General features: G+C 41.5%; 1 protein-coding gene across 4 annotated transcripts in view; it reads left to right on the top strand.

Annotated features, from left to right (window-relative positions):
• The first annotated feature begins 8,998 nt into the window (after positions 1 to 8,998).
• The window catches only part of IL1RAP (interleukin 1 receptor accessory protein), a 139,225-nt gene continuing 123,683 nt past the window's right edge, over positions 8,999 to 24,540 (top strand). For 3 of the 4 annotated variants that reach the window (XM_053564951.1, XM_053564955.1, XM_053564956.1), the window contains exon 1: positions 9,010 to 9,165. The gene's annotated coding sequence lies outside the window, so the exon portion shown is untranslated. Of the gene's footprint in view, positions 9,166 to 24,540 lie in introns of all 4 variants that reach the window. The other variant, XM_053564946.1, reaches the window with a different exon arrangement.

Genomic DNA, 24,540 nt, shown 5'->3' with positions numbered 1-24,540 from the left:
CAGAAGTGATGATGTCAGGAGCAGATAGAGAACAGCAGCCAAGCGGGAGCCACCCAGCCCCATTTAGTCGCACACCGAGCCATTTGCTCTCCACATTTCCACCCCAACTCATCTTTTCCAGCGCTATGTATATAACTGAGTTATCCGACTATTTTAACTTTTGAACGATGTAATTGTAAAGATACAACAAGCTAGTATGTTAAGTATAGGTCATTTTTTAAATTAAATGCAGAGGTCTCTGTGCTGTTTGTCTTGTGGTTCTTGGAATTCCAAGGCAGCCCCATTTCCCCAGGATGTAGGTTTCTGAGGCTTTTGCTTAGTAAAGGCAACCTCGGACTTGTGGGCACACACTGTTCCCCAAAGAGAAGCTATCAATCACCAACTAGCTCATTTTCCAGGCAAGTTAAGACTTAATAGCTCATGGTTCCCAGGAATACGGTGTGCATGAATAAAAGCTACAAGAAACGTTTTAAATCAATAGAAACAAACATATTGACTATCATATTAAGTTAAAACTCTGTAGCCCGAGGCAATTTGATTTTCTTAACATGGATAATAGTTACACGGTTGTGTTCACTTTGTTAAAATACATCATGTGAACATAGGATTAGTACAGTTTGTATATTCATGTCATACTTCAAGAAAATATTTATTTAAAATAATAATGAAAACAATAATAACAACACTGACTTGGTTATTTACAGCAAGGCAGAGAGTGGAGAGTAATTACAAGTTCTAGAGTCAAAATTTAAAACCCAGCTCGATATCTTCCTAGTTCTTCAGGAATGTTGGGAAAGGTGTATTACCTCCTGAGCCTCAGAATTTTTCGTATCTCTTAAATAGACAAAATAAATACTTCCTTCCTGGAGGTGCTGTGATGATAATATAATATTATACATAAAAAGCACAGGCTTTAAGAGCACCTGTCTCTCTGCGAGAGTCAGTAACTCATTGATTTGTCCAAGCATTCTTTCATGTGCTATTCTGGGACATTAGGGCCAATAAGTTACAGTTCTTTCTTTCTGAGTAACATAGATGATATCCTCCCCTTTTCTTCTAAGACCTACTTCAGGTCTAGCTTCTTAGCCTTTTCTCCTACCACTTCCCACGTTCCCCAGCTGGAGTCAGAGGGTTCCCGGTGCTTCACTCTTCCCACTCCTCAGTGACAAGTGGAAACATCTTCCTCTGGGCTTACAGGGAGTTTCATACCATCTTTCCAAAGGCACGCACCACATCTTGCTGTAATTATTTTATGTACATATCACATAGTAGTTGAACAGAGGAATGGAAGCGTCTGCTTTTCTTGCCCTATTGTGTCTCCTTCCTTTCTTTTTTGTCCCCATGAATTTTTTTTTTTTTATTGTTGGGGATTCATTGAGGGTACAATAAGCCAGTTACACTGATTGCAATTGTTAGGTAAAGTCCCTCTTGCAATGGCTCAAGGAGTAGGGCGCCAGTCCCATATGCCAGAGGTGGCTGGTCCCCATGAATCTTAATTCAGTCCCTCCTTCTAATCCTTTCTAGTGGCACCCTCTCTGCTTCTTTTCTCTGTCCCATCCAAACAGAAGCCATTTTTCCTAGTCGACACTCCAGTATTACTTCATTTGTACTTTCTTATGCACCTTAATATAGCATGGGAAAATCATGCCCTTAGACTCTGTGAGACCTGGTGTTTGCTATTGGCTTTACTGTTAAATAGTCATGTGGCCTTAGACATATCAGATTTTCTGACTACTTTCTCAGAAATAAAAGTATGGAAAACTCTTTATCCATTTTAAGACTACTGTGAGATTTGGAAATAATGCATGGGTGAAGGGCATGCCACATACTCAATGCAATTTGCTCGTTGAAGAGAAGGTATTATATCCACTTTTTATTGTGTAATCTATGTAGACTTCATTTCTCTTCTCTTCCAGTGAAGAAACCACGTCTACCCTATGTCAGAATTTCTCATAGTTCCTGTGTAGAACAAATGTTCAATACATTTGAATAAATGAATGAACAAATAAAATATAAAACAAATTTGTCAATGTTGGTGGTAGAAAAAAAACCCATACCAAGTCTCTGAAGCCCATATGTCTATTTGAAAATTATTTTCTGGAGTTGAGTGATATAAGTGCCTCTCTGCTAGAGGGTCATTTAGTCTTCCTTTGCACAGAAAAGTATAGGACCAAATGGCAAACTTCACTCATATTATTGTTAAGAACAAGAACACATTAGCATGATTTTAACTGGCCCTGACTGGTTGTTAGTCACCAAATGGTGAGCAACTTCGATCAGGTTTTCTCTAAATAATATTATAATGGTTTAGTTCATGGAATAGTACAGGTGGTGGTATCCATATGAAGAATGTTATCTTCCATTCATATCAGATTTTGGAGGCTGGCAGCTGACATATATGTTAACTACATACAAGGCCAAGTTCGAACTATAAGTTTTCCCCTTTTGCATGCAAAGTTCTTGTCTTTAAATTTCCTGCTGAGGTGGAGTGTCAACATTGCATAATAACCACCTTCCAAGACTTTATTAAAATCCTGACCTTTTCTTCAAAGCTTCTGTTTGGAAGGAGAAATATGTGAGGAGAGAAAATTAGGTCTTTTCTAACAGTCTCTAGGAGCTTTAGGCCATAGCTGGAAAGACTCAGGCTACCTTTCAGAAAACACGCCCTTTGCCTGTCATCATCCCTAATATGCCCTGGAGAAGCATCACCCTGAAGACCAGCATTCCACAGGAGGAAACGCCAGAGAATGGATTCTGATTCTGCTACTGTGGGCATCCTCTGAGAGAAAGTCCTGGCCTCTGAGAACTGCAGAATGCTGTGCACACATCAACTCTACCCAACCACTTGACCAAACTTCAGCACAGCTGCTAGCAGCAGAGGTCATGTCCCTAGGATGACCCTAGTCTCCCACTAAAACTCCAGATCAAGCAGTCTCCACTCTGCCAGGAGACTGCTGTTAGGTCTAGCCAACACCTGATGATAGGCTGCTGTCTCCCTTTCCTGGAGCATTTACTTAAAGAAAGGTCACTTTTATAAATGTCCGGTTTTACAACTCAATAGTGTCTCTCTCAAGGGTCTAAGAGCGATTCCCTTAGATGTAACCAGCAGGAAGGACAGGAGCTCTGTCCGCGAGTCTCTGTGGGAAGAGACAACTTCAATAATTACCAGGCCGCAGACATGGCTGGCACAGCCGGCCATTCACACTGACCCAACTTGTGTATTTCCTCCCTTCTCTGACTCCACTGAGCCCCGGCTCTGTCTTCTCCCTCATTATCCCTCCTGCATAACTAGGACTGGTGCTCAGGTCTTTACTATCAGTAGCAATTAAATAAATTCTGTTTGCACTGCTGTAACTAACATCAGTGTAGGAGATTGAGCGCCAGGCTTGTAGGCGCGGTCATCAGTTCTTGAGGGAGGCAATGGGAGTGAGCCAAGCTCCTAGGCTGCATGGAGATGTTTTGCAGCCTGGAGACAAGCCCTCAAGCAACTGCACACGTTAATGAGATAAAATCGGTGGCTCCTTAGCAAGCAGGTGTTGAACCTTGGACATTTGTGGTGCAACAGGGTAGGAGTTGAGCCAGTGGGGAAAGAGCATGTAGCGATCATTAAGCACATAATCCTTGTGTGTGGGCCCCCCACCTGGTGCATAATGCTTCAGTAAAAGGCCACAACACAGGTCACTCAAGGCTTCCCCTGAAATGTTGGGAAGCCCAGCTCTTGCAGGCTTGTACCTTTCATCCGTGTCCTGGCTGTTTTCAATCGGGCGGGGACAGGGTGCCCACAGCAGGCACCGACAATCAGGCTGTGGTCAGCTCTGATATCTCCATGTAGAAGTAAAGCCCATCTCTAGGGCCCATCTCTGGGGCTGACCTCCATCCCTACGCTGATAGACACTGGGATGGGACATTCGAGTTTCCTTTTCCTCTCTCTTTTCTCGGGGCCACACATAATCTAGACTGCTAGGCTGAGGAATTTAGGGCTGAGGAAAGTCTGCTGCAGCACAGCCAAATTTTTTCTTCCAAACTACTTGAATGTCTATAGTTATACATATGTGTGTTTGGGCAAATGAGCACACCTGTAACAAGAGAGGATTGAGCTCTTAGTAATCTACACCTCAACATCACTTTATTTAATCTGCTTCTTTTCCTACATCTAGCTGAGCCAAACTGAAGGAAGAAGCGTTCAGTAGAAACAGAAACAATAAGAAGAAAGGGAGGAATGACTTGGAAACACGTGGCACCCCAGGGGCCGTGGGAAACAGCGTAAACGGGGCCTGCAAGGGAAACTTTGAACAGCTAGAGAACAGCTGGGGGGCAGGTGGGGGAGAAGAAAAACAATGGAGAGGTATAGAAAATACAAAAGCATGAAAAGGTCTAGAAGTGACATAATTACTTTTTTACTTTTTCATGTTTGTTTTTATTTTTGGCTCAGTCCCATCCTTTACCTTTCTTTCAAAAATTCAAAGTAAAATGTCTCTATCCTGTACTTTCTTTACTCTGCACTCAGAAAAACAAAAAGGCAATTTGCTTCTTCTCTTTTAATTACTCTGGCTTCCCCACACTGGAAATCGAAGAAGTACAATGCAATAAATTAGTTGCTTAATATTTGGGTCTCAGTTTAACCATGAGAATTTTGGACAGGATTCATGATTCAAATTTCATTAAGTAAGTACTGTATGCCAAGTATTGCCTATTTGCTGGGGAAACATTTCATTACCCTCCTGGAATTTGCATTCTAGTGAAGAAAACATTCAGAAAATAAATAAATTAAAATTGAGTATAATGTAGAATATTATGCCATTTGATTTTATTATCAAGAAAGGCTTCACTGAGAAAGTGACAGTTGGGTAGTGACATAAATGAAGATGTGAGTAAAATGAGGGAGCAGGCCACCAGGAACAGCATTCCAAGAAGTGACAACAGCCAGTGCAAACACTCTGGGATGGGAAAATGTTAGTGTGTTAAGGCCACAGCAAGGAGCAAGCAGTGGAAGATTTAAGGGAATGGCAAAGTGCTGTATCATGCAGGGTTGTTTGGGCTACAATCAGGACTCTGAAAATTTACCTAACCGTGATGAGAAACCACCAAATATTTGTGAGCAGACTAGATGCCCTTACAGATGCCAATCCATGTTCCCAGTGTGTTACTTATATAAAAGCTCATTTAAATTTAAAATAGCATTATGATACACTTATTATTATTGTTTCCATTTTTTTAAATTTTTTTTTTATTTTTATTGTGATCCCACCAATCCCCCTCCCTCTACCCACCCCCCCGTTTCCATTTTTTTTTCAGAAGGTGCAATTGTGACAAAAAAGAAATTAAGTAACTTGACCATGTTATGTTAACATGTTACCGAACTTGAGCTTAGATCCAGGCAGTCTGGCTTCAGAGTGCTTGCCCTTAATCACTAGGTTTAATTTGTTCCATTACCATTTATATAGATCTCTGCAGTGTGGGGAGTAGACTTTGGGCAAGACTTTATGCAGGGAGACCACAGTGAGACTTTAAGAGGTTACAATGAGTTGGACTATGGCGGTAGCTGAGATGAAGAAGAGAACTGGTGATTGGATCTGAGATGTGATTTGAAGCAAACAGATTGGTAGATGGATTGCAGATGAGCAATGACAAAAGAGAGTGATGACTATAACTTTTTGACCTCGGCAAATGAGTAAAATATGGTATTTCTTACGAAGTTGGGAACACTGGGGGAAGAGATGGTTAGATGAGGGGAAGAAATAAAGAGTTTGCTTTTGAACATGTGAAACTGGAGGTGTATCTGAAACATCTAGGAGGGGATGTGAAGGAGGCAGTCTGGTATGTAGAGTCTGTGGTTTGGGCTGTCAATTAAATATCTAGGTCATTATTTTGACATTTTAGCAGGCTATATCACTGGATAAGATTCCCTAGAGAGAAAATATAAGCACTGCAAGGATTGAGGTGTCTGAAAGTCTAATCTTTAGAGATCATGAAGAGGTAGAGGATTTGACAAAGGAGTCTGATAAGGAGCACCAGATGAAATAGACAAAAAACAAGGAGTCAAGTAAGCAGCAACAGTGTGAAGCAGCAACAGATTAATTGTCTGATCCTGCTAGTAGGTCAATTAAAATGAAGACAGAGAATTGATTGTTGAATTTGGCAAAGGGATGATCATTAGAGAACTTGACTGTGCAGTGCTCGGGACAAAAGTGTGATTGGAGTTGATTCAAGGGACTAGCAAAATCCTCAGATCCCTTGTAACTATAGCAAGATAATTAAAGATAACGTTTAAAAGTGAGGTGGGGGGTAGCAGAAGAAAGTAGAAAATAATGCCTTTCCAAATACTTTAATAAATAGCAAATATTTTATTTATCATCTCCTACATAACTGCACTGTTAGGTACCAACATCCATAAGTTTGCAGATTCATTCCTTTATTCAATCATCTATTCATTTAAGAAGTTATTATTCACCAGAAGCCTAGTATATGATGGATATTTAAAACATTTTTCCTAGTATATGATGGATTTTAAAACATTTTCCTGGGTGGTTGCAATGGCTCATGCCCATAAATCTAGAACTTTGGAAGGCCAAGGTGGGAGGATCACTTCAAAATGAGCCTGGGCAGGAAGACCTTGTCTCTTAAAAAAAAAAAAAAATTAAATTAACCAGAACTGTGCCACACACCTGTAATCTCACTATTCTGGAGGCTGAAAGCAGAGGATGGCTTGACTTCAGGAGTTCAGGGTTGCAGTGAGCTATGATTATGCCACTGCCCTCCAGCTTTGGCTTTCAGAGAAAGACTGTATCTCCAAAAAACTTTTTTTTCAATCTATCAAAAATTTTTCAATTGTTACAATTATTAGGATTATTGTGTTAACCAGAAAAAGTATGTCCATATCCCCATAATCCTGACACATCAACATTTTTCACATTCTTTTCAAATGCTGTTCCCATACCTTTTATTCAACTTTATCAATTATAAGCATTATTCTTTGTGTATCTATTTCCATAGTATGGTAATTATGGCAGTGAATACTTCATTGTGTGAATATACAGCATTGGTTCAGTAATAATTTTAATTTCTAGTCATTGATATTGTCTTCACCAAAAATTACAATATACTGTGATTATTCCTCTATATGATTATGTGATTAGTTATCTTAATGCTATTTTCATTAAGCTATAAGTAGCCCTTCAAAGTCCAGAACTACATCTGATTCAATTCTAAATTACTAGTATCTCCCTGACTTCACCTAGCAGGGGGCCGGATAGTGGGTGTTTAAGACCAGGGACCCTGACTCTGTTCTCTTTTCTCCTTCTCCACTTTGTAGGACTGAAGACTTAGTCAAAATTGTTTAATTTGTCTTACACTCCTTTATAAATTGGAGGTGATGATAGTACCTTATAGGTTGTTACGAGGGCTAAATGAGTTAATGTATAGGATGCTGTTGTGATTGTGCCTGTGACTTTGTAAAGACTATATATGTATTTGATTAGTGTTCTATTATGCATACTACATATATAAAAAAAGTTGGTGCCCGGAATGTTTAATGAATGAATAATAAATCAAAGAACAATTTTAATTTTGCTGCATACAGGTAGCTTTTGAAATTCTTTCGAATTATTTCCCCTTTGGTTCAGTAACAATATTGTTACTGGCATGTATTATGTGCCAGTTATCCACAGAGAAATAATAGTTTTCATAAGTGGTATCAAGAAGTGAATAAACACGAATGTTGTTACAGCTTTGATTACACCGTTACTTCACCTTGGGAAGCGAAACTCCAGCAGGACCGGGCAGGCTCTGAGTTTGTATACCGTGTCTCCTTAGCAGGACTGGAAGCAGCTAGTTCCTTTCCTTCCCCACCCCCACCCCGTATCCAGGCCCTTTTCTTCTTTCACATCCTTTTCTTCCTCGTTAAATGCGTTCTCTGAATCTTGATTTCTTGAATAAAGAAATTAATAATATTCCATTAGGTAACCCTAGGAGTGGGCGAAAACTCACGGGGCCGTGATGAGCAAGGCGTGTGTGAAGAGACAAGTGAGTGCGGTAGATCGCCCTTACTACAGTTTCAGAAATGGAAAAGGGTCGGGAAGGGACTTTGCAGTCAGGCAGAAGCCACGGTGGGCTACCGGCAGGTAACCACAGAGGGTGCTTGAACTAGGGGGGGCCTAAGGAAAGCCACGGAAACGATGCTCAGGATGATAACACTGACCACCACCGGGAGTGGGACAGCGCAGCCGAAGGCTCATGCACAAATCTGGAGACATGGGAACGGATGAAAGGGAAATAATTCTTTTGAGATTATTTTCTTCCATAGTCTATTAGTTAGTTATTCAGGCACTTATTCACATACGTGTGTCTACTCTGTACCAGGCACTTTGCTAGCACTGGGTTACCCCAGTGGACGATACAGATTCATTCCTGCTGTCATGACCCCATGGCTTGCTCCCATGACTGTCACTTCAAGACAGCACGAGCTTCCGACTGGACTGCTAACGTCGCATCTCCGGTTCTTCCTGTCGCGCTCTATGCTTGGCACAAGGAAGGTGCGAAAAACATGAAGCCTGAATTGACTCATGGCCTCGCAGCACGATTGCAAAATACAGAGATGGGAGGAAAAGTAGGATGGCACAGATCTCAACCGGTGAGACCACGACCGTGCTATGAGCGCATGTGTGTGCCTCTGTGCCTCTGTGCCCAGCGAGGGGCGTCTGTCCCCGCGCTCCTGGCAGCGCGCAGGGCCGAGCCGCCGGACCAACCCTCTCCCCTCCCTGCGCGCGCAGGGCGGCTCAGGCTGTGGCCGCGCGCCCAAGCCTCCAGCGCCGCCTCGCATCCGCCCTGGGCGGGCCCGGAGCGGCTCCTCCTTGCGGCGGGCGGGACCGCCCGAGGCGCCGCCCCGCGGTCGCAGCTCCTGGAAGCCTCAGCGCCCGCGGCTCGCCAGCCAAGGCGGAGGGTGGAGCCTGAGCTGCGCGGCCGCGGCCAATCGCGCCGCTCCGGGGGAGGAGCCCCAGAGGGGGGAAAAGAAAGTGCGGCGGAAAGTAAGAGGCTCATTGGGGAAGACCGCCTGGATCCAGGTCCCGGGGTCTCCGCTTCGGCCAGAGGCGCGGGAAGCAGCGTCGCCGGCTGACCCTGCCCCCGTCCCCGCTGCTTTTGCGGAGCCCGCTCAGCTTCCCAAGAAAGGTGAGTCTCGCGCTGTCGTAAGATCTGTCAGCACAGAATCTCAGCGCAGCTGGATTCTTACAGATCGTTTCCTTCAATTCTCCTGTTGTACAGAAGGGGAAACTGAGGTACAGAACGGGGCAGCCGCTAGGATAGACCGTTCTGCTTTTAGTTAGTTAGCGCTGAGGCCAGGATTCGAACTAGCTGTGAGTGCCCCCATCTTTGCTTTGCAGGGATTTAAGTAACGCAGTTGTGGGACGGTTGCTCGTTGCTGCCCCCGTTCTCCGGCCCTTTGACAGCCCCTCGCCTTGGTTTCTCCGGAGCGCTGCCGTGCGCTGTGAGGATAGAAGGAGGCAGTGTGTCCCAGCATGCCCATTTGGTGTCGCGTCGCTCCCAGCCCAGAGCTCTGACAGCCTGGGAAGATGCTGCCTGCAGCCTCACTCCCTCTTTCTCTGACCTGCTTTTTCAGAAAGCTGCCCCTGCCTAGGGTGTCCAGGGGGTCAGACCAACTCCTGGCGGAGTCGGGGGAGAGTGAGGGACGCCCGGGCGCGGGTGACCTACTAGGGTACTTACAGTTTCTCCCCAGCCCCGGAGGAAGCAGAGCCCCGGGGGAAGCAGAGCCCTATGGGGCACGGGGTGCCCCTCATTTAGCAAGACCTGACTTCATGGAACCACACAGTAGCCCCTTCCCGCTTTTAAACACTGGGAAGGCACAAGAAAGCTGAATTAAAGAGAAAAATCACAAACATAAAAGCAAACTTCTGCTGTTTCCTTCAAGAGCCAGTCCCCAGCCTGTCTTCCTTCCACCCCGCGGTTGTGAAATTGTGAGCCAGGGTGTCACGCGAAGCATTTTGTGGCTCTGCCGTACAGATCGCTGGCTGAGAAAGGAGATCTTACCTGGTTTGGACTCCAGCTCTGCCATGTATTAGCTTTGGGTACTTGGGCAAGTTATTCTACCCTTCTGACACTTTTTTTTTTTCCAACCACAAAATAGCAGATTTTAATGGTCACAATGAGCCCTTTAGTTGTTTGGGGGATGAAATAGCATTCAAATAACATGTTTAGCACAGTGCCTGGCCTGGCCCCTAGTTGATCCCAAACTGATGGCAACTATTGTAAATTTCACAGTGTAGAGCAAGTCTGGAGACAGTGGCTTTTCAGAAAGGTGATTTCATACTACCTTAGAGTAGCAGTTAAAAACAAACAAACAAACAACAACAAAAAAAAAAAAACTAGTAATTTGGCAATGTTTTTTTCTTTGTACTTTTAACAGTTCTTATATAGTAGGCGTTTTCTGAATATTGTGCACATGTGACCTGGGTGATGATGCTTGATTTGGAATATAAAGTTCTTGTTTCTCAGGGCTAAGAATTTCCTACTAGGTTTTAGGTGAAACCTTAGGCCTATGACCTGCCCTGACCTGACACATACTTTACCTACAAAGAGGGTCTTAAAATTGAAGAAAGGCAGAAAGACAGGCAGGGGAAATTGGAATTGTAGCTATGTTGCAGGCTACATCCCTGCTGTCTTAAGTCAGCCAAGCAGACTTATATTTTTTAACTAGTATCAGAAAACAATAAAATTCTCATCTATTTCTCTTGATTGTACAGAGATACAGATAATTTTAGACTTTTACGGACACAAACTTGCCTTATTTAAACACACACGTACACATAGATATTCCCACAGTAGTCTTCTTGTGTCATTGGTATTTTAACATTAGACAGCTCCCCTCATGGACCCCTACCCTGCTCATAACCATTGATTTTATTCTGATGAACTTCATACAATTATTTACTGCTTTCTACTGCTTTAAGTCTCAGGATTGAGTGTCCGGCATTTATAATTTGCTGCCTCCTCCTCAGTCCATAGCATCTCTGTGCAGTATTGATGAGTGCTGTGAAGGGGGTGTGATACATCTTGATGGATCGGAAGGGTCCAGTGATGCCCTCTGAGGTGCCTCCCACACCGAGCATTTGCAGGAGATGGGATCACTTGCTTCCATCAGCTGGTTCCGTGTGCATGCATTGTGATGAGCTGGCTGGGATACAACTGAACCTGTGCCTGAGAAACAGGGGACTTGTGGGGAAAAGGGAAATATTTAAAGTAAGATCAGAACAAGGGGATGGAAGGGAGATTAAAAACTAATTCCTTTTGGTACTGTACTGGTTCTTTGAAGAAAGGATGCACAGTTATACCTTTCCTCTTTATACAAATTATTATTTGTTGTTATCAAAACTCTCTCTCTCTCTTTATATATATATATATATATATGTATATGTAACTTTAATATTTCCAAAGTACATTGCACATAGGTTATCTTCCTTGTTATTTTCAATAGTCCTGATAGGACCTGGCAGGCCCACTAAGAATGGGAGAAGCTCATGTTTTACAGTCAGACCTACTAGATTTCAAATTTCAGCTCTAATACTTGTGGGAAAAGGAAAATTGTTGAAAATAAAGTCTGATCAAGGGGATGGAGAGGAGATTAGCTAGCTGGGTACTGCTGAACAATTTATTTCACTATTCAAAGCTTCTGTTTTATCCAGTTCTCAAATGGAAAAAACAAACACCCCATGGATTTGTATGAGGATTAAATTCAGTGAATAATGTCAAGTGTCTGTAGTAAGTAGGTGCTCACTGAATACCTCTTCCTAGCTTATCTCAATTTATTGAGGAAAAAACCTGGAATGAGATTCAGAGAAATGAGAAGTTGCAGGGTGGTCATGAGATTAGTAAGTTTCAACTCCGGGGATCCGATTCACATGTTTTGACTTCTACATTAGGGCTTTTCTTGTCACAACCTGTTGCCTCTCCAATGGTATCTTTAACATTTTTCTTCAGTTATTCAGTTGACCTTATTGGCTGGTGATTTCAGGGGAAGCTTTTTGTTGAGAAGTGGATATTTCCTTGCTAAGAGAATGATCCTTGAACATGGTTCTGTAGAGTTTAGTGGGGTCCGCTCTCAGAGGAGGCAGTTTAAAGCAATGACCTCTAAGGCAACCTTCCTGTTCTCACATGCTTGACACAGATCACCTTGAACTCCTAGGAGGAAGGATTCTATAAAGACATGAAGTTCAGAATCATGCCACGTTTTTCTTCTTTTTCTGAGTGACTCCTTCCTTCTGTGTCCCCATGCTAATGCAAAGGCTGGTAAGCAGTTGAATGAGAAGTGAGAGGAGTTTTGATAGCATTATACAGGAAGGCTGTAACATTCATGTGCAATTTAAAACAGTGTGAAATTTAAAATTGCACACCGACTTTATGGCCACCCTGTATGACTCTTTCTCCAATTCCATGGATAAAGAAAGGGACAGAGAGAACAGTATGCAGAGGCAGCATTTCAGAAAAGACCTTTCTTGCTGGTGGTACTGATCACTCTTGGGGAGTTTTCAGTCATTCTTGTGGAAACTGATGGCTGTAGGCTCAAGTTAGAAGATGAACGGATCTGCTTCCAGCCCAGGCAGGTGGGCCATTTATCTATGGAGATTGCTCATAGGCCATCCGGTTTCTCTTCTTTGTAACGAGCAGAGAAGTGTGCGTATACAGTGATGGAAGAAACACTTTGCTCCTTGCTTTTGGCAGTGGGGAGCATAGGTTTGCTTTTGCTAAAAAGGTAGTTAGCATCACCTTACTCTCACAGTTAAGAAATCAGAATGCGGCTGAAGAAAGTTAGAGAAGGAGATAGGGGGAAAAAGTTACCTCCAGCATACACACAGTTTCATTTATTGCTCAACTTCATTGGGCTGGTGATACAGATGTAGGATCTGGTGAGTCACTGTCGCCTTGCCTGTGAAATATTAAAGAGAGCCACCTACTGTGCTCTTTGCCCATTTTGGAAATTGTTCTGTGTGGGAAAAAAAAAAAAAAACCCACCAAAGAACAGGAAGGTTACAGAACATTTGGTATGTGATATTTGGGAAGATAAATTCAGGTTAGCTACTCATTTGCCTTTTTTTTTTAAACTGAGACTACATGGTTTACACTGATGAGGGTGACAGGAGACCTTCCTCTAGTCTGACTTTAACTATCTCTGGCAGTTGTGGCAGTGTGGATTTTTAGAGTCTGTCAGGTTCCTAAGGCAAATTATTCTAAAGGGGATGATCTTCAAGCTTTGCAGCTGGGACATAGGGATGCTGTTGCCCACATAGAAGCTTAAGTCCCCATATCAGCAAATTATTCATAGGAGACTTTTAATAAATACTGATTCTTTCTTCTGCCAACAAGTCCTTCCATTTATCAGTGTCTTAAATTACAATCATCAAAATTTAACAGCTATCATCTTTTACTGAACTTTATCATGGATTATGCTGAATGTTTTAAAATATATCATCTCATTCAATCCTTGCCACAACCCTGTGTGTTATTTTGAGGAAACTGAGGATCGTAGAAGGCAAGTGGCATGACCCATGTCACATAGCACAAAACAAGAACCAATGTTGAGACTCATCCATGCTGTTCATTTCAAAGCTAGGAAGGACATTAATTTGTCCCACCCTGGGACTAGAACTGAGAACCTTGACTCAGATCACCCCGTCCTACGTTCTGACGTGGGAGAGCTAGACAAGATGATTCCAAAGGGTCTTCAGTTGTAATGCAGTGTGGCTCTCTCTTGAAGATTCCTTTCAACGCTGATTCTGTAATCATATCTCCTTGCAAAAGTTAAAGATAAAAGAAAGAAAAGGGAAGAAAGAGAAAATACCCTTATTTTATACTTAAGAATTGTATTTTCTCACCAGAGAAAAGCAAGGGAAATAAACAGTCATTGGTGCATGTACTTGCAACAACCCTTTTGTCATTTCCCTTAAGCACAAAAATACCCCTCAGATGTATATGATTGCTTGCCTTTCTACAGATGAATGAATGAAGGCTCAGAGAAACTTACAAACTTTCCCAAGGTTATCCAGTTAGTAAAGATTGGGACCTGTGTGTGCATGAGGAAAAAGCTTTTGTTCTACTATACCATGTTTACTAAACACCACAGCATAAAATCTGAAGACACGTGCCACTAGATTCATACCTACCCCCTCCCTGAATCTTCACACCACACCACCTGTCTCCTCTTTTTCTGTTTTCCTTCTGTTTCTGAACGTGCTGCTCAAATCCTTTTTCGATTCTTCCCAGCCCACAGAACCCCCTTTAAAGCTTATAACATCTTCTATTTTTATTTTTCATTTTTTATTGTGGATCACTAATTTGTGCCTTTGCTTTTGTCCCTGATTGTCACTTAAGTAGCTGAGGACTTGGTTTATTCTGCCTTGGGCCCAGCACAGTGCCTTGTACACGAGAACTAAAAAATTGAATGGGTGATGGAGTCATGCTGTGTCAGGCAGGCCAAGAATTGGCTTTCTGGTTTTCCCATACTTTATCATAGCATTAATCATTTCAAAGGTTGCCTCTACACATTAATAAGGTAATTTTTATTTCTTTTAATGTTGTGGATAAATGATAAGGAGCCACAGACTAAGAAAACTGGACATCATTGTCTTGATAATGGAAAAACACATTTCTATCCTAATAATAAAGGGTGTTTTGCAGCAAACACAGTGAAGGGTGACACTGAAGTGCATGTTTGCATATATTGACAGCAAAGCCAGTGTTAAGTGTCATAAATGAATTACCTGAGAGAAAATAGGAAGTTTCCATGCAAGTGGGCAGCTGCAGTGAGGTTTGATATAATGATTTCTAAAAGCAGCGAAGAATTTATATCAGTTCAACTATTGTTTGATATAATTGGCATCAATTGGCCATAAGGACAAATAACCTTTTATGTCTAGTTTATTTCCAGTAGACGCCTGTGGTTTCTACCTGTCTGGCACATAAGTTCTTATGATTATAGTGGCCTCTTTCTCTTCCAATCAATGCTAAAGGCAACAAAAATGAGAACCAGTCATTTTATAAACTCTGATCTCTGAAAATGTTCTTTTCATAGATAGCAAAGTTCCTCAAGCCAGTCACGTATGGTTAGGTGCTATGGCCACTTAAAATTGTGGCTATGTGACGTAGTGGGCTTTTATGTCAGACCGATCTCCCTGAGTTTGACTTTGGACAAGTTACTTGGCCTGTCTTTGCCATTTTCATAATCTGTAAAATGAGGATAATAAACTCATTCTGTCAGGCCATTGGTAGATGTCAGTCATATGCTATGACATTTTTTAATAGCCTGGTGCATGAGGATTTCAACTTTTATTATGCTTAACAACAGCAATAATAAAGATTTCATTACATGCCCAAATAGATAGTGGATTAGACAGTGAAAGACCAAGGTTCAAATAATAACAGTTGGATTTTTATAGAACATTAAACCCTCTAAATGCTTGTTAAATACACAGATTTACACACCTATAGTATCATTATTATCTTTTTACAGTAATCAGGGCAGGTTTTCCAACATTTTGTCTCCTGATTATTTAATATTTGTTAAGGCTGTATAGCCAATTAGTGGAGCTGGGACTTGGACCCTGGTTTTCTAGCTTCAAAGTGACGATTTTCCCCCCCTCAGCCATTCATTACACCATTACTGGTTAGTTGCTTTTTTTTCTCTAGACCTCCTTCTCTTCACTCCTAAAATGAAGATGCTCTCTGGGGTACAGTGTGCTAGAGTAGTGCTGTAAAGACACAATGCCAGGCTGAGAGGGGAGCTCCACTGTTTGGTAGAGCGAAGCCCAGACCCCTGCTAGCCTTCCCAGCCTCTGAGAAAATCACAGCTGAGACTTGCTCTAGGGTTCAGACTCATGATGGCACCTTTCTGTCCTCAGAAATGTGATTCTGCCACCTTCCTCTGCCCAGCAAACCAATCTCCCTCATCTCCTTCAGGATCCAGGTTTGGGGATGGGAAGAAAAAGTAGACAACTGGGTTAGGCACATGGATGTTTATTGTTTAGAGAATAAAAATAGAGCCTTTGAGTGTGTGTTGTATGAAAAAATGCATGCTGTGTATCATCATTAATCACCATGATATTCTACAAAGAAATACAGTAATAAAATATTTGGCTTTCATTTGCATTTTAGCATTATGAGTGCACATTTTTTTCCTGCTTTCTTCTTTTGAACTTTTAGTGCCCCCAAAAGAAACTTGACTCTTACTGAAATGTAGGAGTTCTTTCGAATTATAGAAATGATGGAAATTTAAGAGTAGTAATACACACTGAGTAGTGATTTTTAGAAGATTAGACTTCAGTTTTCAGATTATGGAATGAGACAATGGAAACAAGGGATTAAATGGACAGAGTAGATAGTAAAACATAGTCTGGCTTTGGAAACAAGGTTGGATTGGAAATCCAACATAGTCTGGCTTTGAATACAAAACATAGTCTGGCTTTGAATCAAGGTTAGGTTGGATTCCTAGATGCTGCTTGCTTAGCCGGTCCAGACTTCCTTTTTTTATCTGTAAAATGTTAATAAACATGTCTTGTCTATCTATCTATCATCTCTATCTCTTCTCTATTATTGAGTATAAAGTAAGATAAAATAGTATATTCACCCCCAATCACATAACAGTGGCACCTAAAAGGCATTTAGTAAATATCATTCCTTCCATCTCACTCAATACTGTAGTTCACCCAGAGCCTTACCCATTTGATGAAGCACAGAGAGGGAGGGTATATTGAGTAGACACCCAGCTGGTCTAAGAGAATGTGCCCCACTTTGGCATACTATTGGGATGGTAAAGAATAGGAAATGAATGTGATATTTACTTTAAAATATCTGGAAATCTTTGGTGTGATAGAGGGATTAGACCACTGATAATTAATGGCCCATAGATCGTCTACATCAGAATTGTCTGGATAACTTACTAAAGAAGCAGTTATCTAGCTTTTCACTGAAGTCTAACATTCACTGTATTAGAATTTTCAATACTGAAGCAGTATTTTGTAAGGGTTTAGGAGTCTTTTTATACAGATTCAAATTCTGCTCCATCTGTATAATCCTGGGCAAGCTATTTAACTTCTGTGTGCAAAATGAGGATATATATATATAACATATAACTCATTGGGTTGTTGTGAGAGCTAAGTAATTTAATACATAGGAAGTACCTAAAACAGTGACTGGTACAAAGGACCACACACAGTTTCACTTAGGGTATTCTTTAAAACACCCTGCAAGACTTTGTATGATTTATATTTTGTTTCTTTTCTGAAAAAATGTCCTGGGTAACTACGTGGCTAATTCCTCCTTCTGCTTGAAGTCTTTGTTCAATGTCTTCCCAGTGAGCCCCCTGTGGTTCTCATAAAACTGCCCCATCCCTGATCTCAACCCTGCCATTCCTCATCTCTCTTACTTTTTCTGTTTTTATAGCAATTGTCACCTTATAAACATCCACATGTCTTACTATGTCTTTTGCTCATTTTTAATTTCACCTCTACTAGAATCTAAAATCCTAGGATGGGGACACTTGTTTTGCTTAATGCTGTATGCCAGGTGCCTAGAATAGGGCCTGGCAAATGGCGGATTCCCGATCATGAGTCAGTGGCAATGTATTCATAGGTATTACCATGATTATTGGTCCCCAAGATGTAAAAATAAATCCTCGGAAATGGATAAGCAAGCAAGTTGTATATGTAATAGTGAAATAAAATTTGACATACGAAGTCTAGCAATTAAGTTCATGAACTGGCAGCCATGTGCTTACCTTGGCAGCACCAGACAGACAACTCAGTAAGGTTTCATAACCTTGGTATATCAGTATCTTACAGCTGTGTTCCTGTTGACATATGATGATGTCTTACTGAGTGTCACTTATTGTTGGGTATTTTTATGTGCTGCCGTGAGACTCTTGGAGCTTGAATTGGAAGCACCCAACAAACATTACATTTCTTGTTAAACTGGCAAGATTGGAAGTGAAATCAGAGACAAGTTAGTCCAAGATTATGGGGATAATGCCATGAAGAAAACAGCAGTGTACAAATAGATGAAATGTTTTTCTGAGGGGACAGAAAGCATCAGCAAGGAAGAGAGGTTAGGGTAGCCATTAACCAGCAAAACTGATGAAAACATTGTAGAAGTTAATCAAATTGGGTGTCAAAATTGTCAGCTGACTGTGAGAAGCATAGCAGATCAAGTAAACATCAACATAGAAACAGAAAAATCTTAACTGAAAATTTTGGCACGGGACAGGCGTGGGTCTTGCATCATGGCAGTACACCAGCTCACACAGCACTGTCTGTGAGGGATTTTTTAGCCATTAAGCCAATAACTATAATGGAATACCCTCCCTACACACTGATTTGGCCCCCAGTTACTTTTTCCTTTACCTAAAGGTAAGGGAAATAATGAAAGGATGACATTTCGATGACATTTAGTACATCAAGGGTAATATAATAACAGCTCTGATGGCCATATCAGAAAGAGTTTAAAAATTGTATTGAAGTGTGGAGTAGGCACTGACATCGGTGCACTTTGAAGGTGACCTAAGTGGTATTCATTATGAAGTATGTAGCACTTTTTCTAGGATGAGTTCACTAACTTAATTGTCAGACCCTGTATATATTCATATACACACATATATGTACTTATACAATATGTGTATGCATATAGGTGCATGTGTGTATATGTGTAATGTTGACTATTTTTATATTTTGAATATTTAAATATTCAAATATTTAAATATAGTATACATGTATATGTATATATATGTGTATTTATGGGTATGTAGAAATATATACTGACGTCCCATTTGACTTCTATAATTACAAGAAATGCTCAAACATGACTTGTTATTCATCTTTTGTTATTGTCTATACTGAGTATTATGATTTTAATACAGTTTGTTTCTTTCTTAAATGCATATGCATTTTTTGGCACCTCTGTATATTCTCTCTGTGTGTGTGTGGCATATATTTATTTATATATGTAAGAGTTGTGCAAAACTGCTTTGGAAAGCAGACATGTTAAAATGATTTCTTTTTGGTATGATGCTATAGTTACAGTTTGAGAAAAAGACAAAAATGTGTATAGATGAGTAAACAGAAGAAATATAAGTTATTTCAGAAAAAAAGAAAAGAAGGGCAGGGATTAAACAGTAACATTGGAGAGATGTGGAAGAGTTTGAAATAGGGTAGTTGAGAACATCTCTGAGAAGGTAACATTTGAACTAAGAAAAAAGCCTGAGGAGTCAGGACGGGCCCAAGTTCATGAGTGAGGTGGTATGGCCTGGTGAGAGGAGGGACAGAGCAGGTGGTAATGGGGTTTTAAGATAGGCGGGGCTCCATCAGACTGGCCTTGCAGGCCGCGGTGAAGAGTTTGGATGTTATGCAAAGTGTAATGGGAAGTCACTGAAAAGACTGAAGCAGGGTGGTGACCAGGTTGAAGCCAGAGACAGAGAGAAGGAAATGGAGGGACTTATGTATAAGATGAGGAGATAAACTGCTCTGATCTCGTAGGCTGCCCTGAACAGATGAAAAAGACAATTCGGTTTCATTGATGTGTCATTCACAGCCTCTCTTTCCCATTAGAAAGTCTCAAAGGGGAAAAATAACAACAAAAATAGGCAAAACCAAATTTCTTTGCTTTTTCTCCAATGATGCCATTCTTATTTTGAAAGGCATTAAGTAATGGATGGAAATGTATGCACTGTTGCTCAGTTCAATTCGGCTGGAAATTTTACAGTTCTTGTGTAGATGTTTTATGTAATCAATTCCCCAAAACATTGAACCTAAAGCTATTTCCTCGTGGAGCTGCAGTTTCTGGAGTCTGCTGTACTGCAGAGTGGGTATTTGAAAGGTGAACTTAATTCCATATAAGTTCAATGTGTTCTTTCTGGCCCTCCAAGTTTAAATGATACCTCACTCTTCAAGAAGCAAATTACAGGCCAATTTCTCCATGACATTTTCACTCACACATACGAGTATAGTTTCATACATGCCTCTTAATAATCTGAGTTTAAAATATTTTGATAATATATGTTAGACATTATTTCAAGTGTTTTACACTTTCCGAAGACTCGGAATAGCTCTATGAGACAGATGCAGTTATAATCACCATTTTACAGATGAGGAAACTAAGGCGCAAGGTCACAGGGTTAGTGATATGTTCAATATTTGAATTTAGACAAACCTAAGCATTATGCAATCCTGCCCTTTGACTGTAAGAAGTAAACCTGTGTATTTGTTCATTTCTGTTTGTACCACTTACTTCATGGTGGCTTATTTGAAGGAATAGTTCAGTAAGTGTATTGAATCAGTGAACCAATACATGACCTAACTTTCAGCCTGTATCATGTCACTGGCATATAATAGTGGTAAAAACATGCATTTTAGAGTGAGACATCATGGACTGGCTATTGCTACTCCTTACTTCTGGGATATGGTAAAATTCCTTAACGTCTCTAGACCTGTTTCCTCATCTGTGTTATTGACACAAAGATAGGGCTGTTGTGAGGGTTAAATGAAGCATGCATGTAAAATACTCAGCACTGTGCCTAGAACATAATTAGTGTTCAGTTCATTTCAGCTGTTTTTATTAGTTCTTGTACTAAAATAACCTCTCCCAACATCCTTACACATATGTACCAGGAGGTTTTTTTTCAGTTGTGTTTGTTTTATTAACTTCCCTTTAAAAAAAAAAAAAAAGCCAAAAATCTAATCATATAATCAGTGATATTAATTTTGTTCCAGGGCCCATTCTGGTGCCTTGCCCTCAGCAGAGCATGCAGTGGAGATTCTGAAAGGCTCTCTTGTAGGAAGACGGGCCAGCCCTGGGGAGTGATGTGGCAGCAAAAGGTGCTACGTGACCACCCTGTGTCTTTCCTCCAGCATCTGACAGGCAGCACTTCCAGCCCTGCCCATCCACCTTGTCAGGCTGGGTCTGCTTGGCTGGAAAGTCATTTTGTATTCCAGTGATGGCCCCAGAGCATTCCGGGTGTCAAGGGAAAAGCAGCAGAAGACTAAAAATTCTGCCCTAGGTAACACTTAATGAGGTTAATTTACAGAGCTTGCCGGAAGTTGAAGACCTGAGGTTGATCCAGGGTTTCTTTTGTGCCAAGAGCTGTGCTGACTGTTTTCTTTTCCTTATCCCACTCCATCTCTACGGAACCCCTATGCAAATTTTAAATGTTGGTTGATAATTTGTAACTAAGAAGTAAAAAGGGAAAGTGGCACAGTTGCCTCCACGTATGTATCGGGGGACGGAGATGATGACTATTTCTTGTGTTTTGCCACATTTTTCTTCAAAAGCAAATTGTTGAGGGTTGTAGCACCTTTGTGGTCTCCAGGGACCTCGTCGCCTGCAGTGAGGACATGTTTGGCAGAGAAATGAGGTGAAAGTTGTGTGGGGAAGGCGAGGAGCTCCATTTCAGTTTATTTTTCCCTGGAAGAAGCTTGTAATAATGACCTAAGTTCTATTCTGTCAGTTGCCTTTATTTGCTTCTTTGTGAAAATACAATACGATGCTTATTTACAATGACTTTTTTTTAGTTATGTGATGTTTAAATGGTGTAACTTTCATCCTCCCATATCTTCTAAGTAGGGTTCAAGTATTTCAATGAACCTGACAAAGTTCAATAGTTTGATGGTTTTCTAGGAGGAAAGGTCTACACACACACACACACACAGTCACACACACTGGCACACACACACTCACACACTCTCACACACACACTCATACACACACAGAGATACACACAGACACATTCACACACACAGACACACACTCACTCAGACACACACACACTCACACCGGAGAACACTGCCCAACTCATAGTTGGCATTCTCTGTATATTTGTAGAATGAATGTATAAAAACTTATACCCTATTACTTTTCTTTCTCTCTGAGAACAGCTGCAGGATTTTTACAAATGGTAGAATTTTAATATGTACCTTTCATTTTAAAATTTTACTTTATTTTTTTTTGAAATTTCTTTGAGACAGAAGCTCACTCTCTTGTCCTGGATAGAGTAGCTCACAGCAACTTCAAACTCCTGGGCTCGAGCAATCCTCTCACCTCAGCCCCCCAAGTCTCTCAGACTACAGGCACCTGTCGCCACGCCTGGCTAGTTTTTCTATTAGTTGAGGCAGAGTCCTATTCCTGCTCAGGCTGGTCTAGAACTCCTGAGCTCCAGCAATCCACCTGCATCAACCTCCCAGAGTGCTAGGATCACAGGCATGAGCCGCCATGCCTGGCCTCTTAAACTTTTACTTTAAAAACAATTTCAGAGGGCGGCGCCTGTGGCTCAAGGAGTAGGGTGCTGGTCCCATGTGCCGGAGGTGGTGGGTTCAAACCCAGCCCCGGCCAAAAAAAAAAAAAAAAAACCAATTTCAGAAAGAGATTATTCTAAAACATGGGCATTACTTAATTTTGGTTATACAGGACAGTCTATTGGAGTGGACTGTAATTCCTTTAAAATTTATTGAGGTGAGATCATTTTCTCTCTATACTAAATGGCCCTAGACTGTTGTACTTTTAAATGCATGTCATCTGATTTTCATAAATTCTCTATCCTTTCTCTCCCTTACTGCCTGCTAGTCCGTACTGCCTTCAGCGCATCTTGCTTTAGCAGTTTTCTCTCCATTCCCCATGCAATTAGCGGTTTCTACTTTCCTGTGGACTAAGGAGCTGAGTAATGGATCTGTAGAAATGATGTGTCTGATAAGAATACACAGCGCTAAATGCGGACTGGAGACTCTTCTCTAAGGGAGGGGAGCCAGAAAGGCAGGGCAAGCACAGAAATGGGCTTCACATAAGGGAGCCAGTCCTACACGCAGTAGCACCGAAGTCCAGTCACCTGTGTTAGTAACAGGGGTCGTGGCAGAGATACTCATTTACTCATTTGAACAGTAAGCATTTTCTGTGAACTTCTGTAAGCAAGACACTGGTGAAATATGGAGATATAAAAACACACAAACATAACCACTGAAGAGTAAAAATGTATGGACTATTATGAGAGATGAGATACATATTACGCCTGTAATCTCAGCACTCTGGGAGGCCAAGGCAGGTGGATTGTGTTTGAGCTCAGGAGTTCAAGACCAGCCTGTGCAAGAGCGAGACCCCATCTCTATTAAAAATAGAAAAACTAGCCAGGCATTGTGGCAGGCGGCTGTAGTCCCAGCTACTCGGGAGGCTGAGGCAAGAGGATTGCTTGAGCCCAAGAGTTAGATTAATGCGAGCTGTGATGCCATGGTACTCAATCCAGGGTGACAGAGTGAAACTCTGTTTAAAAGACAAAAAAAAAAAAAAAAAAAAAAAAAACAAACATAAGCTATGCACAGGAATTTATAATAAAACTTACATTTCAAATAAGAGTATATAGCACATCACTTTAAGAAGATGTATAAAACATTTTAGCATTTTAAAAAAGAGACGACTGTGTAACTGAGGAAGAGATTTGTGAGAAAGTTGTATTTAAAATGTATTTTGAACTGAGGGACAGGTTTTGTACATATAAAGATTGGTGAGGAGGGGTGGTATATGAATTAGGGTGGGACTAGGGGAGCAGAAATGATAAGAATGAATGATATGGAATATGGGATTTATTAGAGAGAGCCATAAAGTGGGAGAAGCTAGCACTTCAAGGACTAGAACGGGGTAGTTGGGAGATCAGAGAAGAGGGGCTAACCATGAACTCTGAGAAGGAGCTGATGACAGTCTGTGGAAAGCTGTGGCCTCTGCCTGTGGTAGGCAGTCAGTCAGAAAGAACAGCTGGATGCGAAGGGGAAGAGGTCTGGAAGCCATGAGGACAGATCGCAACCCTTCCCTGTCTCTCGCTGTATTTAAACCTGATGATGTGGGTCGCCTGCCCATGAGGCTGGTGCACTCAGCCATGTAGGTCCACATCTCCTGGCCTCAGCATTGGAGAAGTTGAACTGGCAGATGTGGCAGGATTTGAAGGAGCAATGAGCTGCCCTCACCTGGCAGGGAGCCAGGGATCAGCAACAGTGAACTGTACTTGTGCCCCGGGTCCCCGACAGCCTTACGATCTCTCTTTGGACAGCCCCACTGAGGAGCCACAGACAGTAAGAAATTTTGGGAAACATAATTCCAGTATAACTAAGCTGGCACAGTTAAAAACCACAGTGACACCCCAGATAAAGGGAACAGGATTAAAACATAGAGAAGGGAGGGAAAAGGCACTTTTCTTGTGGAGACACCAGTTTGCCTGGGAGATAATATATGAGCATGTGAATCCCTGAGGATGGGACTTAAACATACCAGCAGGGACTGTATTGTTGAAGACCTGAAGAGCCTTTGAATATTCTTGAGTAAGGGGGCGTCCTTGTCATAGTCGTGTTTCACACAGGTCAGGCATTGGATATCAGAGCCCTGGAGCTTAGCGGGGAAGGAAGTGGGCAATTAATGAAGACTCTATTATAATCCAGGACAAAAGCTTGCATTTCCATAACCCCATTTTGTTCTCATAAGGGAGAATAGAGTCATCATAAGATGACTTTAGGACCATCT

This window comes from Nycticebus coucang, chromosome 16 (assembly GCF_027406575.1).
Source record: "Nycticebus coucang isolate mNycCou1 chromosome 16, mNycCou1.pri, whole genome shotgun sequence".
NCBI classification, from domain to species: Eukaryota; Metazoa; Chordata; class Mammalia; order Primates; family Lorisidae; genus Nycticebus; species Nycticebus coucang.
The sequence above is the reverse complement of the archived record's forward strand: the minus strand, read 5'-3'. Positions and strand labels throughout refer to the sequence as shown.